At 28.3% G+C, this 21,578-nt stretch overlaps 1 protein-coding gene across 1 annotated transcript in view; it reads right to left on the bottom strand.

The window, feature by feature from the left end:
• LOC113549109 (thyrostimulin alpha-2 subunit) overlaps window positions 1–13,423 on the bottom strand; it is a 47,293-nt gene extending 33,870 nt beyond the window's left edge. The window contains exon 1 of the mRNA XM_026950269.1: window positions 13,300–13,423. The gene's annotated coding sequence lies outside the window, so the exon portion shown is untranslated. The remainder of the gene's footprint in view (window positions 1–13,299) is intronic.
• Window positions 13,424–21,578: the final 8,155 nt, after the last annotated feature.

The following is a 21,578-nucleotide window of genomic DNA, read 5'->3' as shown; positions in this document are numbered from 1 at the left end:
CGAATTCTCCGTACGTTAAATTAGTTTTGTTACATAAAACAAATTCAAAATAAAATAATTTGATGTAACACGAGTGCAAAGAATAAGAAAGGTAATAGAAATGTTTTTATACAATTGTCGTACTTAAATTACATTATATCTACATTTTGCGGATTAACTGAATACAAAAACGCATAAATATTAAATAGTCACGGAAAGCTGATACTGCAGAGTTTGAAGTTACATCTCGCTTCACTCACTTCCCAGCACTCGGTATAATCGACAGCATAAATTTTTTAACCAAATTGTATTAGAGATATAGATTTCAAGTATTGAAAACTGACTTTAAATAAGGTAACTGATAGAAATTATTTCCAACAATTTGATTTTACCACACAAGAAATAAACCTGTATTGAATCTTAGTAAAAATTAAGATTTGAATTTTACATCAAAAACCATTTAAATATCATATTCTATTTAACAATATCATAATAAATTGTAATAAGTGGTATGACCTACATATGTACATTAAATTTGAGTTGAGTAAACAATTGTTTTCTTATAATTAAAATAGATTTATAGGTATTCAACTAATAATACATTATTGTTACTATTTTATGTCATTAATATGATTAAACGTTTTAATTAGATAAATAAAAAGTACACAACTAATGAAATTGTTTTGATATTGGCTTGTAAAGTTGTAACATAATATTATTATATGTCAATTTTAAATTTATAAAAATCAGCCATAAATTATAACTAAGTAGGTATATAGGTACTTCTATTTTAAACCTAAAGCTTATAATCATATACCTTATGATTCATTCACACATAAGCTTGATATACAACACAGGTATGATGTTTAGTAAAATGTATTTCAGCATTTGAATAACCTACTAAAAATGATTAGTTCCGCTATGACTTGAGTAATAAAATAATAAAAATTATATTTTCATACTTATAAAATATAAAATATATTTGTATACATTACTTTACTCCCACTATTTTCTTGTTTACACGCCCTTTGGCATTCAGTATTAATATTGATATTTTCAATATTTTGGCATTCGTCTATTTCCAATATTAACGTGACATATTTTGTCTCCAGATATTTCAATTTGTTTCATTTCACATAGCACCACTTAGCGCTTTAACTTTTTTTAACCTGTCAAATTGTACAATTTGACTTATTTTTGAAAGTCGGTCGCTTTTATTACAACATTGTGTAAGAGTTATGTGCATAGGCGGCTCGTAACGCGTATAATACCTTTTATCACATTTTATATTATTTACCAATATACAATGGGTGCGTAAAGTGTCAATTTTATTTATTTAGTTAGGTATTTGTCTTTAAAACTCATTCACCATTACATTGAATGTTTTTTTTCCATCAAAATAATTTGACAACTTTACTACACCCACACTTCAAATTATTAAAAGATATCGGAGAGTTTAAAAATATATAATATTTCATTATCGTGGTAATTATAAAATTACCACTCGTCAAGAAAAAAATGCAACGGAAAGTACAATGAAAAACAAGAAACCTTTAAATTTAAAATAAACACGTCATAACTATACATAATACATTCTTCACTCTTTTTGTACGTATAACAATATTTTAATTGATAAAACGTGTATTCATTCATTTTTGACTGCAGACAACAAATCCATTTTATTAGCATCAATACACGAAAAATAAAAACAGCATCAAAAGGTTAACAAATATTCCTTAACGAATCAGTTACTTACGTGTTACGTATTACTTTAGTTAAGTACAATTTACTTTAACACTATGATTATTAAATCATGCAAAACCCAAATGGCTACCGGTATTTTTTTAGTTCTGAAAAAGCAAATATTTATTACACCTACTAGTTATATTTATTTAAATTAATTGACACGTATAAGAGTTAATTTAATTTCAATATTTCATCAATCGTATTAAATAATCAACGTACATTAACTGTGAATTAAATATGCATTTATAGGAACCTAACCTTTGACTTAATTAACTTAATCTAATATGTATATTATTTATTGCATATGAGCATAGTACTGTTGATCCACTACTACATTCGTATATTTTTTAAACTATAGTCTTAATTCGAAAAATCAATACTCATTATTCTATTTTATATAAGTCAATATTATCAGGAAAAATGAAAAGAAGAAAATTCCTAAAAATAATGATACATTAAGACGAAAAATAATACATAATACAAGTCAAAATGCAGTAGACATAGGTTATAGTGAAATTTCAATAAATACAAGCTGATTTTAATCATAATTTTTTAATCGATATTTTAAAATTTTATTGAAATTTATAATAAATAGTGTATAATATTTCTTTTTACAACGAAATCAAATATTCACATATACTAATTACTATTACATATTTCAAGTAAAAAGCATAATAATGTAGTTTCGAGTATCGTCTATCAGAAGCTTAAAAAAAACAATTCAACTAATCGGAAAAAAAATAATAATATTAAAAATATCTATAATAGTTAAATATAATTTTGAATTTTAAGTTATCGCAATTAAGCCGTTCAACTTTTGAATAAAATAATTAATTTCACTGTACTTTATTTAATTAACTCATTTAAACATGCACTTTTTCTCTTTTTTACATCTTAATTTTAGTAACGAGTAATGAAACTTAATTACAATTTTATTTTATTAACGATTAAAGTAACTTTATTACTTTTATCTCTAAATAACGAGTATTCAACGTAAAATAATTACATTTTAAAAATAACATATAGGTACCCAAACACAAGGTATTACTCATCGGTCATTATAATGTTGAAACATGCATTTGTTTATAGCTATATGAATCATTATTTATTTCTATAATTCATACTTATTTTTATATACAATTTAATTCGCAATTATAGGTTTTCATCTTGATCAAAACACCAAAATATTATCCATACCAATGCGTCTGAATACAAATACACAACAAAATATCTATTAACTTAAAATTATTTAGTTCTCCATTTCCAATTTTCAATTATAATCAAATTATTTAACATAAATTCGTCAGAGTTGGGCGTAGATACACGTAGAACATGATAGATATATACGTTTTTCCGGAACCAATACATACGTAGTTCATATTATTACCTATACATAATAATACATTTTGTACTCGACAGATTTTAATGTTGGTGATTTCGCCTAATATTATAAACCATTCGTGTTATGGGAGTATTTCTTTTCGGGAATCACAAATTACCGGTGTGAAAAAAATTAGAATATTGTGTTAAAAGCATGACATGAAATAACCAACAATACGCCGATGTGTCAAAGACTGTATAGTACATTTTTCGTAAGCCGTATTATTGTTAAATTGTTGATAACTTATACGTGAAGAGAGACTCTAAAGTACCCGAGCACGCACACGACCGATTGAATGGCCAATGATGTTAGATGCGTCATAGCTATAGAGTACCGTTCTGTCTAAGGTTCGCCCCCACTTTTTGATTTTGTTCTATCCCGTTTCATTGTTTATATACAACTAAGTTATAAAACGTTGAACCACCTGCGTGTCACTATACAATTTGATATTCCAAACAACAATGTATCTATATCATACGATTGAAAGCCATCTATCTTTTTTTTTCTTTTTTTTTATTCCACGTCCTATAATACTATCACACTCATTGCGATAATAACTAATCAACAAAATAACACACCACAATATTTTTCTCCGAGATTAAATTCTAAAAAATTAATAACGTCATTCATGTTTGTTTTTAAACAATAAACTTTTCTCGTCATATACTTGATGTTTTTCTTTTAATCACGTCGTTACAATAATTACTGAGAAAATCCATCGGTGAATTCGATTTTTCACTTTTTAATTTCATCCACTTCAATATAATTTTTCTTTCTTCACTATTAATATTCATGTTATGCAAACAACAAGAATTATGCGTTAATTGGTTTTTGAAAATTCTTGTAAATTATTACAATATTGCCAATATTGTTAAATATTAAAAAGTAAAATTTACAAATGCGTTTTACTTAGTCCTAAACTACCTACCTTAAATATATTTTCCAGTTTATTGTAAATATTGTGCCATCATAAATAATTAGCAGAGGCGTTCCTTGTTTTTGTTTTAATTTTTTAATTTTTAACTGAGTTAAAAATATTCTTCCTTCCGTTTTCTAGAAGTGATATGAGTGGTTGGGCGTGCTATAATAATCCTATTAATATCAAAGGTTTTGCATATTTTTAAGTATAAGATATAATATATATAAATATATATTGAAATTAAAAAAAAATATTGTACTCAATTTCTTAAAAATCTAATTTGTTGACGATTTATAATTATATATTCATAATACATAAGCAAATTAACAAATGATAAACCTTCTTGGATCTGATGCAGATTCGAATTTCTGGACCAAATAATAATATGATAATTACTGGGTTTTTAGTATTATTAGCTTGCATTTTAAATTTTAATTAATTCTTCAGTTTAAATATTATTGTTACATTAAAACGTTAGTACTTAATACAGACACATTAAACACAAATGATACTTTCATTTTTTTTTTTTTTTTTTATTTAGATTTTCAGTAATATTTTTTAAACACTACTCACAACGATGGAAACATGTAATCCACAAATTTAATTTTGGAATTTGATTATGATGAACTAAGAAAATAATTTAAAGCCTCTAGTAATCAGATATTCAAATGGAAATCAAGTCTATTTGGTACATTTAGAGAATGATATACTTATATATATATATATTTTTGTTGAGTAGTTACTTAAACGTAAAAAAAACTACCAAAAGACGAAAACTATAAAACATTTTAACGAATCTATTGTCTTTCTAATATAATGATTTATTATTTATATAAATAATAAATCATTGTTCTGCTTCTAAGTAAGCAAGATAAGTGAAGTACCCAAACCTCTCATCTTTCTAACCTGTCCTACTTTTTAATATTATTTTTAAATTGGTTTTTCTGTTATTATAACAAAATACCCAGCTACAAAAAATTTATCTTGGTAAGTTTAAGGTTTTCGTCAACAATAAAATACTATGTAGTATCAATTAACGGGTATTAGCCTAGTTTTTCTTTTTAAATATGTCTACAAATAATTGTACTGAAAAATAACACAACTATTAGCCATTTGTGGATAATTTACACGGTCTTCGCAATTATTATTTAGTTTGAAAAATTAAAACATAAAGAAACATATTTTATTATTTAATTAGATATAAAAGTTAAATTTCATTACACTAATGACGACTGAGTGTAATTACTGGTTTCTTATTACAAACAGGTCGTATTTCTAACGGTCGGGCGGAAATAAATCTTAGTTATAACTAAAAAATGTATTGCTTGGTGAAATATATTCGCTGTGAACAAAATTATTTCGAAATTTGAAACTGGAATTGTAGTTTCTTAGTGACAATTATTAATTTAAACCATAAACATTGACGCTCTGGTGCTCATCACGTTTAGTTGCGTATGAGTATCAATATAAATAAGTACTGAATCGTATGCAGGGTAGGTAATAAATTAACGTTAAGACTACACATTCAACTTCTCAAAACATGTCCTTTACGAATATAAGCGTCATACAACTCCTAATACTATCTATTAGATCGTGCATCAGGGCTAGATTAACATAGGTGCCAAAAAGTGCTTTTCATCCAGGATGTCATATTTTACATATCCATATACAGCCTAACACACTATATAATATATTGTTTGAATAGCTCTTCGGTAAGGGATACCAAATACATATATTGCTCCTGGGTAGCTCTGATTTTTAGCCTGGCTTGATTGAGCATCATCATTACAATCACCGCCTAATGATTTCATTAGAACTCCAATATTATGTGTGGTTTATGGGTTTATAAGATATTCTCAATGGAAACTATGTCGTGGCTGTTGTTGCAACGACCGCGGCTGCTTATCCACACCCGCGAGAGCAAGGCCCGCGATCGGCCAACTGCCGTTGAAACCAGTCAAAGCTGAACAACGGTCAACGGACGTGCGTCTTTTAATATTGTAATACTGTATGTATTACATATAATAAATCGTTTTTATAATAAAGTTCCGTCATCAAATACGCGATGTGTAATTATTCGAACCCCGGCATCTACGACTATAAGTAATAAGTATATAGACAGTTATTGCTGTTGAAAAATTCAATAACAATTGTTAATAAATATCTAATTTATTAACCTTAAGCCCTTGATCAAGGACGATATTTTTTTTTTTTTACTTCACGTGCTAAAAATTGTCTGATATTTTTTGTTCAATGTGCCATTAAATTATAAAAAATATTTAATATAATACATATAATAAAAAATGATTAATTTAAACGTATTTATTGTATTTGTTGAGTAAACAAATAGGATATTTAATATGAAAAATACAATTGGACTAGTGAATACCACTCGGCTATAAAGTAGGTGTCAAGTGGGTCACTGGATTGATTTGTAAAATTTTAATTCAGTGATATATTATCGTATTTCGTGAACGATAAATAATAAATAAGTGATAAATAAATTCCATGCTTAAATAACGACGTATGTTCAATTTTCATAGTAGATTCAATGTCCTTTGCAAAACTTTTAAAACACTCTTTTCACTCGTACTTTATCTAGAGTTTTTCAGAAAAAATCATAGTACTGACATCGTTGAAAAACCAATAAGAATTGATGTGGTCATAGAAAACTATTCGACGAACAATTACGAACCAGATAGTATTCAGAAAGTTAAAAAGGATTTAACCCGGAAACATATCACAAATAAACTCTGACTTCATACGTTTTTCAAACGAATTGCAATATGCATGTAACTTGATTTGTATTATACCATTCATATAATGGTGACAATAAATTATAAATTGTCTAATGTTTCTCCGAAAAAAATTTATCTCATATTGTAAACGATAAATACATTGTACACAAAAAAAATAAATCCAAAAGATATTCCTATACTTTTAATTGGCTTTAATCCAAACAGCAGTAAAATAAAATAATTTTATATGGTTATTCATAGATAAAGCAATAAAATTCGAATTGATAAAGTATATTACTAAGAAGTTATTCGAGAGTATAAAAGTTACGGATTCAATAATCCATTATTCACGACGCAGTAGTTTACTACATATTTGTTGTTTTTAGATCTTTTCATTAAATATGATATATTCTTCTTTTTAGAACTAGAATTATTAGCTTACATTAGATTAACATATTGTATAAATATTAAATATAATAATAATAATACGATCCTGTAATATGTATTCGTATACAGTTTATTGTAGATTTATAATACCACTGGATATTTATGGCAAATGATATAAAATATCAGCTTATTTAAAAAGTATACATTTTATTTAAAAAAATCTTTAAACAAATTAGATCATATAAAATTATGAATTAACTTTACCTGAAACCGACATGACGTATAAATACTTCTATTCATATTATGATACTGTTAATATTAATTAATCAAGTTAAAAACTTAAAAGTGTTTTAACTCCTACAACATTGAATTAAGTTTAAAAACTAAGAGTTTATTATTTATAAAACAATTCAATAACTAAATTTTACAACTTAACCTTGTAAAAATCCAAACTTATATATTATGATTAATAAATATAAATATATTTTTTTATTAGGTCAACAACTAGCTTAAAATCAATTTTTACTCGAATTTAAAAAAAATTATAAATTTTTTGAAAATTCTACAATTTGCTGTTATTTTTTTTTTTATTCTAAATTTGTCTGTCTTTATTATCTTAATTTTTTAAATTATACCTATTTAAAACGTCATTAAAAATATTTGTATATCCTAAAATTAAAGATAATTATTAAAATATAATAAATACTATTATTCTTGTTGGTTATTCATTTATAATTTACGAAAAATCATTATTACTGTTTCTATACATATTGACGAATGGCGATATACAAAATAATTTTACAACCCTGAGGCTTACAATCTTATATATCTGTTTGAATGAACCATGTTAGCTGTGTACATTGTACATTTTAAAAATAAAAACTCAAACAAATATAACTGTCATGTTTTTCCTTATGAACCCCATAGCTAAATGATGACTGTCCAACAAAAAATCTCAAGAATTCGAAGTCAATATACAACTATATGTTTCCATATCCGATATTGAACGAGCCAATGTATTACCACGAAAATTACTGGTGGTTATCACTAATATCAATAATGACTTTTATAAATTATGACATAACAGTACAATTTATTTTAAATGTTGTATTAATATTACATTATAAATTGCTGGATTGTATATTTTTTTAGGTACAAAAAATGGTTTTCTTAGAAATAAATACACATTAGGTCTTAACTTATGCTATGTAAAGAAAATTTGGTTAATGTGCAAAAAGTACTTGAACCAGCCAAAAGAAAAACGATAAGACTTAGAGAAGCAGCAGGTTGTTAGAGTATAATGGGCACGCAATAGATTACCAAAAATGTCACAGTTAAATTAAGTGCAAAACCGTAATAAGTACACTATACACCTGTCGGACAGCTGGAAAAATATGTAACTCTAACTGTCATGGATCTCTGTCTTATTAAAATAAATAAGTATGTACCTAAAAACATTTTTAAATATTTAATGAATTTTTTAAAAAAAAATAACAATCAAATAAAACGGATAATTAATATTATTATTATTATTATTATTATTATTATAGATAAAAGTGATTGATTTTTATTTTTTAAACTATAAATGGACCTATTAGTTCATAGTAGTTATACGTTATAATAATTAAATATAGATATAATATTATATTGATGATAAATAAAATACGCTTAATAAACTGTAATATTTCAGGATCATAGATATTTAAGTAAATACATTGATACGAATCACGTGGAGGTAGAACCGAGATGACATAACTATTGAGAATGTATAAAGTATCGTATAGTGCCACTTCTGCTGCAAATCATATGTCGGTCACGACACAAAACCACGATTTTTAGAAGATTCCGTTGAATGGCACAACCATTGCAAGTGAGAAATACAGATTATTTAGGCACCATCCGCCATTTCAGGTATAAAACGACAGGAGAAAATTTAAATTAAAGACGATAGACGAACACGGATAAATTATTAAAAGTGAAAATTAGAAGACAACCGACACATTTTCCGTTGGTCATTGACTGAAATAATTACACATAAACAGGGTTAACCTGCTTGATCATCGGATTTGAGCACGGCAAGACGGTATGAATCCGACATATATAATATGTAAAAATACACTCGAACAATAGTAATAAAAATATGTTGTTTGTATACCTAGCCCGTTTGACTCTACTTTTTATATATTACCAAATACGATTTTCGGAATGATAATAATTTATAAATGTTATTTGTTTTTAAAAAAAAAAAACTTTCTTGTACAAAATAACGATATAAAATAATATAACATTAAAAACAAAATAATATAAATTATATTTAATACTATACAATTTTATTTATACTATATAAACTGTTAAGCAATTGTTTAATTCTTAGTATATACTATATAAAAAATGAGATTTCCCCCAATTTCCCCCTCCCCGTCCACTATTGGTTTAAGTCACTGACTATAAAAGTTTCAAATTTTAAAGATTAAACTATTCCTATATAGTTATTAGTTATAGAATAATAATAAAATACAGATATTGTAATACAAAAAAAAATAAAAAATCCATCTACTATTCTACTAACTTATGATTAAAAATCATTTCAATTTATGTACCTCCTCTATGGCTAAATCGTTTTTGTAATAGAAATCTTAAATATTTTTCATAATTTACATGAAATTTCTAGATTAATTATATTTGTTAAAAATACCTATGATAAATTAATAAAAATAAAAATATAGATACATATTTTATACTTTTATTACATATGCCAACTATTATGTTAGATTATATGATTTTAAATTAAATCACACTATAAACTTAAAAATCCTAAAAACTAACGATTTTATTAATAATAATCGAACATCGATTACTGTATTAAATTAAATGTTGATTTAACAAATTGTCATGTTAAAATATAATTAAACAAAGAAATCAATAATATTTGTATGGACCGCTACAACTACTGCTAACGCTAGACACTCGTGTAATAATATCGCATAACCAATGCGCCGTCATACATTTTAAGACCGCAGTATACAATAAAAATAATAATACGTACTGCCTGTACACCATCAGTTGATGGTGTAGAGACAAAACCGCAAAACACCGTAATACAATTTATATTTAAACAGAAAATTTTAAATGGAAATTAATTTTACAAAATGGCTTACACCGAAACTTAGCATAAAAAAATTGATTCATTTAGTTCCGACAGCAACGTTAATTTAAAATTAACGCAAACGGCAATGACATAATAATTACCAACGATGGTAAATAAAAATATAATATCGTAAACGATGATGTTGTAGTAAAAACATCAACACCAAAATCAAACTATAACGTTAACACTAAAGAAATTAATTTAATCCAATCGATATAGATCTTAAATCTTGATGAAAATTCAATTTCACTAGTAACGAAGTAGCAGAAATGACAATCAGACCTAACCATAAGACGAATAACTATTCGTCTTATAATAAATTATTGATCTTAATATCATGATTAGATAATATTGGAAGTGCGTGCTTACACATATCATAATCCTTTCTCGATAATGTTAGATACCCATCATTACTTTCAATTGTTACACGAACAGTGGGCATTGATACGGTACGTCAATGGCGGCATATAAATAAGGATTTGCTATTCACGTTAACAGTGTTGTAGCCAAAACTTACCCGAAGGAGTAATCTTTTTGTTTTTGCTCATCGCCTTCATTTCCGTAGTGCGTAATGTGTATTAATGTGTTATCGCTGCATTCTACAGTCAAAAACTGATATCGACAACTACGAGACAATAGTACAGTACTACACGATATAAAGCCACTTGCTCGCCAAAAAGCCATTAATTTACATGATAATAATTCTTAGTATTAAAACCCATAACCCCCCCCCCCTCAAGCTACACCACTGCGCGTTACGAGACTCATAACTCACAAAACGTTATTATACTGTATAATCAGTCCTTGATACAACTCAATTGCATGTTAAATTTATACTATTCATTTTATAAGTACTAGTACAAGATTATTGTTATTATAAAGCCATGTTATTGTCTATACCGAATAGTAAATACTAAATACTTAAATCGTAAGTCTATATAAAGCTTCAATTTCGTCTTTTTTCATTGGAAAATATATAATTGCAATAATTTATTAAAGGTACTCTTAACAGTATATAAATATTGATAACAAAAAAAAAAATTGTAATAAGATCATTTTCAATTGAGTTTAAAAATGTCAGTTGAATTAAATAACTGTAACATATACATTTTCATCATACACGTTTTATTATATTTAATATTTATATGTATAATTAATTCTCACATTTCCTAACCTACCGTGAACTTTTTTTTATTTTGTTTTATTAGATAATTGCTTTTTTAAAGTCAAATATGATTAGTCTAGCACTTGCAATATTCATCACATCATCGCTTTAAATTCATAAATGAGCCTATTTCCTATGGACAATTAGAATTTAGAATCTCTTTTATGACAACACCACTTTATAAGAAAAAAGGTTTTGACCGGTCGAAAAAAAAAATCATATTATTTCAAAATTTAAACCTGCCTGAATCAATTATTTAGGAAATATATCAATTTTTATAATAATTCGAAAATTATTTTTGCTTATATAAAATTATATTTTGAATCAATATGCACATAATATAACATATATTTTATGACAATATGCACATATCTTAATTGATTTTACTCAAAAAGTAAAAAACATCCTGTTTTGAATATATGATTATAAAATTAATTATAACAGTATAATACTCTCTTGTGTTGGAAATCGACTAAAAATACTTTTTATGGATTAGCCTCTACATGTAGCATATACACAACCACCGTCTGTATCTGGTGATGGATTTACTCCATTAATTTTCCCGGTCGCTTTTCCAGTTCTGCAATGCACATTTCCGTTCTTCTGTATCTGAGCAACAAAAGCATCTTAGTCACCGTGGACAATATAAAAATTCAGGTTTAGGAAAACTCCTATCCCGGTGAGTAATGATTCATGATACGCAATATGAATTATATGTATGGATATGATTATGATATATGGTATAATATGAACCTCCAAAATTGATTCTAATCGATCGTAGTTTTTTCAATCGGCCAAAATAAAGGGTCCTGCCTTATATTATATAACATAGCGTCTATACAAGATTCCTTGCTAGTCCGATGGTATTATAAATAGAAACACAGTATATAGTTGTTCAACGCGTCAGGCAACCAACGCACGGTTAACTATAATCGAGGCGGAACTCGTAAACCTAATTATTATAATGTTCGAGAGATCTCGTGTGATATATATCAGAGCGCATAAGCACGGGGTGGCGGCGGCCCCACTCCCGTATAGGTCTCCCATAACGCTCCGCTCCGCCCACCAACCAATGGACTAGAACTTACGGAGTGACGCGTAGGTAGTATAAGCACACTGAAAAAACGGTCGTATAAAATTATACATATATATTATAATAATATTATTATGATCGTTTAGAAATATCATTGGCGTCGTGTACGAATCGACCGGCCGTTAAATTTATTTTCTATTATATTTAAATAATATTGTGACAATTAATGTCTAAAAATGAAAAACGACGTTGTCCGGTGATACTAATACTTATTACTCTATGGAACGCAGTCGACGACCAACACCATACTCGATATCAGCATGTCATTATTCGAACGATTTGTATAGTTGAAATGTATACAATATATATATATATATTGTACAGTTAATATACAAAATACATAAGACGATACAACTGTATATATTATCATAGTAACGAGAACAACAACGACAACGACAAAAGCGATGAAAAATACTGTCCCTACGATAAGTATAATATATTACGAACTATGCGTAGTTATATAATATGTATGAAAACCACACTTTTGTGTCGAAATGTTATCGTAACGAAATACGATGGCAACAGGTGGCGAGGAATCGCGTATTTTCGACGCGGACTTTCAAGCCGATCCCTTTGCGCATAATTATTACAATATAATAATTATGTATTTATTAATTAAAATAATATAATAATAATAATAATAATAATACGCGCATAATTTAATGCCCGACGTTTTATATGATAACATTGTCATCATAATATTACATCATGTTGTGGGCGATGTTACGCATCGTCTCACTCACCTTTCGCGTGTCCTGCGACCACTTGCCGACCGACGATTTCGTTTAATGAACGAGTGGCACGTGCTTGTAGACGACGACGACGAAGACTGTACCAGCGACACACTGACTGGCGTTCGTTCCCCCCGCGCTGAACACGGCACTGAACAGCCCCGTGGCGAACGCGGCGTGCGGACCATCCTCGCGCCACCCGCACCGCCCCTCCGGTCATCGGTCGGTGGTTTTTTTCTCCGCGCCGCCTGGCGAGACGATCACACTGCACCCATTGACGCGATGCTGTAGATAACAGTTAATCCGTCGCCTGCAATCATATTGCCTATATATTTATTTATTCTTTACTTTTATTTGCACATAATGGATTACCATATTGCTGTAATACTGCGCCCGTGATAATTCGGCGTTCGATCCAAGTATATTATACCATGTGGCGATTTCTCTGGGCGCATGCTTAACAATAAAAACATAAGTGGTAAAAATACAAAAATAATCTTATCATCAACGATACGCCACTGCAGTATACTTACTCCAAGAGAGAGAAAAACGGAATCGATTGAACCGTATTATTAGTAGTAGTATCAATGAAACTACCTATGTTTATACCGTCCAGTTGTTACGTGCAGTAGTTACGCAAGTATTGTGATCTACCGTCCCTGCTAGTTTCCCGTAAAAACACCTAAAACCCTGTGGGCACCGAGCTGACGGCTGTAAGTTGGCCGTGCACAGTGTAATCACCCGGCGGTTGTGCGAATTTCGATTTCAAAAATTAATTTAAAATCAAATAATCGTACAATCCACTTGAAACCTAAGCCATAAGACTACACGAGTACCCAGCTACCATCACCAGTAGTTTCGTGTAAAAATATATAAAACCCTACACAGTGTACACACGCTGAGGCTGACGGCTGTAAGTTGGCGGTGTACTGTGAAATCACCCGGTAGTTGTGAAAATTTTGATATAAAAAATTAATTAAAAATCGACCTACTTGCGACCTAAACCGTTAGATTACACGAGTTACCCAGCTACCATCACCGGTAGCTTATGTAAAAATATTTAAAACCTTGTGTACACTGAGCTGACGGCTGTAGTTTTTACAACTGATTGCAGTAACGTAGTTTTTTCAAACTCGACTTCGCAAGTATAAGCAGTGTGATCACTTTGAAATCGGACTACAAATGTTAAATAAATCATAATTGTACATAGGTCCGAAATATGTAAGACCAGTTTTTAACGAGATATGCGGTCTACCTGGTGGGCACGTTACTCCTGTATAGCCGGTTTTTCATATTGTTAGTGGTATGTTTTTTTGGAATTCAATGTGGAATTTCAAAACCATATTGAGGTTGTCAGTTTGTAGTTTACCCTGTTACTTAGCTAACGCACTATTCTACAAATATCGTTATTTTGCTCTTTTGGTTTATAGTGTTACATAGCTAACATTCTATTCTACACACATCGTTTTTTGCTCGTTTGATTTACAGTCCTTGTGATGGAAGCTGACAGGCAACCGATGTTTAGTAACTGTAAGTACTTTTTATATATTTTTACATAGATTTGGAATGGCGCAGTGGTCCAGTGGCATCATTTCAGTGACCCATTTTTTTTGTCCTAGGCATATTATCTTATTAAATAATAATCTTAAGATACGCTAGACTATTTATTTGTATATAAAAATAAAATCACCCTATTTAGTAGGAATCAGCTAGGAATCACCCGGTGGTTGTGCAAATATCACTTTCATAATTTAATTAAAAATCGAATAATAGAACGAACTACTTGAAATCTACACCATTAGAATATACACGTCTCCAGCTACCATCTCTGCTAGTTTCATGTAAAAATATCAAAAACCTTTTGGGCACTGAGCTGACGGCTGTAAGTTGGCCGACCGCCCTGTAAGTAGTTTTAATATATTTTTACGTAGATTTTGAATGGCGCAGTTTGTCCAGTGGCGTCATTTCAGTGACCCATTTTTTTTTTCCTAGGCATATTATCTTATTAAATAATAATCTTAAGATACGCTAGACTATTTATTTGTTTATAAAAATAGAATGTTTATTATATTATAGTTTGTCTGAACCAAACCTACGCATATTCGTATAGTGAGTCGTCTGATTATGAAGATGATGTACTTCCTGAAATTCAGTCGGTAGAAATTCAGTCTGACCAAAATCACACAATTGCAAGGACTAGAAGTAGGCGTAATTGTCTGTGTGAGGTAAGTTTAATTAACTACAGTTGCGTTACTGACTATACTTTATTGTATAATATACATATTTACATTTTTTTTAACAAACTTCTTCAATTGGTGTAATTTTTGACGCTGTAAGGCTAACTGTAGATAGAGGTCACAGAACGGTAGATGTTGAGTTATTAGACACGCCACTCTGGGGTTATGGACACAACTTTCCAAACCTGAAGGAGACGTAAATAACTATAATTGCATTCAATGGCACGTAACATCAACGGAAGGGTTCTTAAAAAGTGAAACAATGTTGTGTCAGGTTTTAGATTTCGTTGTTAGCAAAAAATATCAGCTATTGCAAGTGTTCCTGAAGAATAAAGATACATTGTCGATAATTAAAAATGATTTCTACAAACATAAGTACTCAACATGGAAAGAATCTAAAATACAGCAACAAAAAACCAAAAAACAAATACCAAATGTGCTTAACAGTATACAATATAATTGTTAATTGATTTTGAGCTCCAAACGTAAGTTGGCAATCTCATTATACTATAACTTATTATTAAGATCTCTGAACTAATGAATTAGATTTTTTTTAGGTGAAAACAAATACAAAAATATTATATTTAAAACTACAATATTACCGATAAACCTATTGAATATTATAAAAAGTTTCCTATTGAGAGGTTAACATTGACCCACCTACCCATGAAAGTATGGCTTACTTTGATGAAATTTAAATTACAACCTGAAGAAAATATTGACATGATTCATAAAATAATTTATAATACCTTATCCTATAGTGCAAATGATGAAGTGGACGAAAAGTAAAAAAAAAAATAATAATATTATTTACAATAATAATAATAATAAGTGTGTTTTTTTTAGTTTACAAGATATTATGACATGTCAATTAGTAAGGCAATCGGTTAACTTCTACATTTCAGTCCTTAAGATGCTACACATACATAATTTTGTAACCTATTACAAAAACAAAAGAGCTTTACTAATTACAGCAAATAAAGTCAACATTGCATTTTTTGGAGCAGACGAGTTGGATCATGTGGTTTCTAATTTTAAATTGTTTATCAAAGAAATGGATACATTTGAAAATCAAATAAAATTATTTAATATTGACATGGTAATGTAAGTATAATTTTTTTTTTTAACTTTTATTCCCCATTTAGAGCCTTTGCCGCTTCTACTAGTTGATTCTATCTATTTCTGTCAACAAACTTCAAAGTCATCACTTTTCAAGGCCTAACAAGTTCTTAAGGTACAGTATATTTCCATCGTTTTGCTTGTCTATGAAGTCTCCTTGTGTTCTGTAAAAATGCAAAATGTATACATTGTTTAAAATGTTCTTTGTTTCAGGTGTACATATGCAATTTACAGTGAAATAATTAATATAGTTTTTGAGAAAATGGAATTAGGAGTCCAAATAGATAAATAGATATGTTAAAAAATTTAAATGCTAGAAGTATAATATATGCATGTTTAAAAAAACAGATTGAACAGCATGGAAAAGACAATTCAACAATTCAAGATTAAGTGTAAGAATAAAACTAAAATAAAACAGCTCTATAACAATACTAAAATATTTACATATAAATTAATATATTGAAATTTACATTTTTACAGTTAACTTACATATATAACTATTATTTAAACATGATGAAATATCATAACATTAAATATATGAACAAGTGATGTTACAAAATAGAACTAATGAAGCTAGTGAATACACATTATATTGAGAAGACAGATATTTACAACAAATTTATATAAAATATACTAGAAAATATGTATAACCTAACCACACATCTTACATAGAAATACCTAGCTAGATACTTATCTAATCGCGCAATAATCATAATATAATTTACAAAAATAGACATTACAGTTAATTTATTACATTATTCATATTGCCGAATAAATTCATATTGGTTGCATATTAGATAAGATAATTTAAAACCAGTTAAAATGCATATATGAATTCCTCCCCTCCCCCATCCCTAGGTAACAACAAGACCAAACTTTTTTACAGAAATCAACTCCATGATTGAAAATCGCTACGTTTTTACTATTTAAAAAGGTGATGAAATACACAATAAAACACCCGCATTGTAAAACAAATACATATAATCGCTGTTGTTTTAAGATGCTTTAATAAAGCTAAAATTTCAATACATCTATATTTATATTTTTCCGTTTATCTTAAAAGGACGTAGAACCCGCATGTGTTGTCTCCCGTCTTACACACATGCGACAAACTAAATTTTCGTTAACCATTTTTAACATTGTGCTGTTAGTTTTGATGTTAGAGTGAACTGACCTATTATAAAATTTAAAGGTAAGATAATTATCCACAGCCCCGTGTAGCCTTTTATTGATATTATTATTTCTAAAGTAAGTTATGATCATTTTAAAATGTACAGTTTCAAAAATATCATAACTTACTTACAAAGGCTAATAAATAATATTGAAAATGGTGAACGAACATTTGCTGATTCGCACGTGTGTACGACGGAGACAACATATGCGGGCACTACGTCTTCTTAATATTAATCGTTTTTTATACCTATGCGTTTTAATAATACTGACAAGGCAACACGGCGTTCTGGATAGGTTATTTAACTACACATCACTATTGCGGGCGGATCTGCTGTAGTCATTTGGATATTATCTTGCAACTGCAGTCATAATACTCATTACCCAATCTTTGTGTGTGTGTGTGTGTGTGTGAATTATTTATTGTCTGTGAAAAATCTTTCGAACGCGTAAGACCATTTCTGTCGCTATAGGCATTAACTAAACGTTCGAAACTGAACATCGTAGGTGTAAATACGTAATATTATACATTGCAGTATTGCACCATACTTAATATTAAATAAACGACAATAATAATGTACATCATTGTAATAGTTGTAAATTTGTAATGTATGGATACGAGATAATGTACAATAATATAACGGCCGTATGGCGGAATCCGAACGGGGGAAAGTTTCACGGAAACGCGCAAATGGATATTATTGTATTCACTTAACGAATTACTTTCATAATACAATAATATGGCGTATTGCTTCGTAAAATTTGAATTCGCATTCAAGTGTTCCAGAATTGTTTTACGTTTCAAACTCTATCCGCACGATAATGCAACAGAACTACTCGAAATTTGGCTTATTATATATTACTGTATAATATGAGTATTGTACCTACCTATCATTATATTATCATGTTGCCAAATAATGAGGTACATCAAAATACGTCATGGTAGGAAACGACCGTAAAACACACGATTTCCGATGGCCCGATCGTTTGTTGGTTGTTGTTTATCACTGGCTGTATTCTTTGTCTTGTACGAGTGTGCAATGCAATGCGAAATCAGTTCTTTGCGATCGACGAGCGGATGAACAGTGCATTGTAATGATATACGTAGGTACTTACTGCCTACACACCGTTCGTTACAGTGCATTTATATGGGTACAACGGACCCCAATTTCCGCAGGAGACGAAAACCGGAAGCTGAAACTATCGCGTATATAATTCACCAAGCATGCTCATTATTCAATTTGTCTTATTCTACAATAATGCAATTATTTAAAACTAACTATTTAAATCTATCAATGATCTGAGGATAATAAAATATACTAAATATGATATAACATATATTTTATTTTATTGTAGAAATATTTGTAAAATAAGGACTATTATCCTAAATATAAATATTTTAATAACTTTCAAACTACTTATCTTAAATTCGATACAAAAACATTTAAAAAAAAAGTATACACTAAACAATTTACAGCAAAAAAAGGATTTCTCATTTGAGGAATAGAAAATTCTATAATTTTTTCACCACAAAACACCCTAAGTAGTAAGAAAAATCTCATGAATTTGAAAATATGGTACTTAATAATATAATTTTTAGCTATAATATAGCTAGAATCTAGATATTTAAAAATTCCAAAAATTAGGACTTGAATAAATTAACTAGGAAAAAATGGAGGTGAGCGTGGTTGGTAAATCTTTCTGTACTTTTACAGTTATACAGGTATTTAAAACGTGTTGCAAAAATAAACATAAAATCTACAATATGTAATAACTTTTAGACAATAAACATTGAAAACAAGTTCAACCAAATTTTAACGGCTTTATAAAAGTATAAAATACGGAATAAAAGTTATTCATCCGACTATTCCGACTATCGTACTTGACTTTTCGTAAAATATAAAAAGGGAGGGGCACTTTCTTCTTAAGATCTTCTAGATTATCTGCATACGAATGATACGTAAGTACATTTCAATAATAATTATTAAGCCCTTTGTATTTTTCATTGTACACGAATGAACTAAATATAACCAATAAAGTAATAATAAATCAAACTCGTTATTTAATTAATAATCATCATAATCATATCGTACAAAAATAATTGATAAAATATGAGTATTATTATTTTTCAATGTATGATTATTTAAATTGGTTAATTTTTTTTATTTAAAATGTTTTATTAATATTTACATTGATAGGTATTTATTCAATAGCTGTCTATAATAATAATAATAATATATATATTATATTATTACAAATTTTTAATTACAGTACCTTATATTGCACTGCAACACAATACACCTGATTTAATGGTAGATAGTAATAGGTAGGTATAGTAATACTTCAATAATTGTCGTAGTAGTTTACATCCAGTAAAAATTCATATATATATAATGTCCATTGAGTTAAAATTAACATCACAGCTGCACTTAATCACTCAATGCAATCCTTTTGTACTTTAGTTGACTAGCTTAACAAATTTGACGTAGGTACGAAAATATTGTTGACCTTTAGCATTTTCATATTGATCATGTGGCTTTTTATCATACTAAACTACACTGTCGTAAAGAAATTGAAACAAAAAATCTTGCAAATTAGTTAATTTAAAATTATAACTATTATTCTTTGTGTTGTTCTAATGAACGGCAGTTAATGGAGCGAAGTAACCGAATTAGCTAGTAATTTTTCGTACCAACTATAACCACAACATCAGTTATAACGAATTTGAATACCTAACGATGCCCCTATAAATATATTAATATGACGGTAAAGTTTCTTTCCTGTATAAAAAAAAATTTTAAATTATAATTGGTAATTAATAATAATGAATAACTACCAGCATTTAAATTAATCGTCTGATGTGGTAAATATACATAACACAATAAACCGTACATACACACTTATTTAAGATATTTGAGATAAGGTGATACAATATTTAAATTTGTTATTTTGTTCGATTAGTACAGAAACATCATAGGTAATTAAAAATAAATAAATAAAATCGGTAAGCAATAGAAGTGTCATTAAAACGGTTATCAGAATTAACAGTAATTGCATAGGTACTCGATTTACATTTTGCATAAACACTATTAACGTATTAAACCATTTGGGGTACGCTTTCGATACTTTTCACCATTTTACAATATCTCATAGTACGTCGTATCAAGTTATGTAACTCAATGTAGTGAATAATTGGTCAAATACAATACTATTTACGATAGTCGATTATAAATCTCCAACAAACATTTTTTAAAGTTAGTATAATAAAATATTTTAGTAGAAGTTTATTTATCGATATTATATAATGTAAAAAAATATATAGGTACTATAGCTAAAATTAAAAAATACAGTGAGTTCCGCTTAATGTGATCACTGATTTATAGAATCAACCATTTATTGGAATCAAAATTGAAAATCCCAAACCAGATGTTATGTTACTAATATTAAATTAACCTTTTATTAGAATCACCAAGTACCGGATAATTGAATCATTTTTAAGTACATTCTTATCGTTTTAATGGTATTTCAAACATTCACTAAAAAGAAACAAGAATTGTTTTGAAAAAGTTAAAAGGAGCTATTCAAAAATATATCGAAAACAATACTATTCAGTTGTTTAAAAATGTATAGGTACAATGTACATACATTATTATTTATTTAATTTTAAATAATTAAAAATCATGTAAATATTATATTAATTGAATATGGATTATAATTGCAGGCTAATATGAAAATTAAATTAGTAGATTCTCAAATATAATCAAA

Source organism: Rhopalosiphum maidis, chromosome 4, assembly GCF_003676215.2.
Source record: "Rhopalosiphum maidis isolate BTI-1 chromosome 4, ASM367621v3, whole genome shotgun sequence".
NCBI lineage: Eukaryota > Metazoa > Arthropoda > Insecta > Hemiptera > Aphididae > Rhopalosiphum > Rhopalosiphum maidis.
Note: the sequence above shows the minus strand (reverse complement) of the source record. Positions and strands in the feature narration are given on the sequence as shown.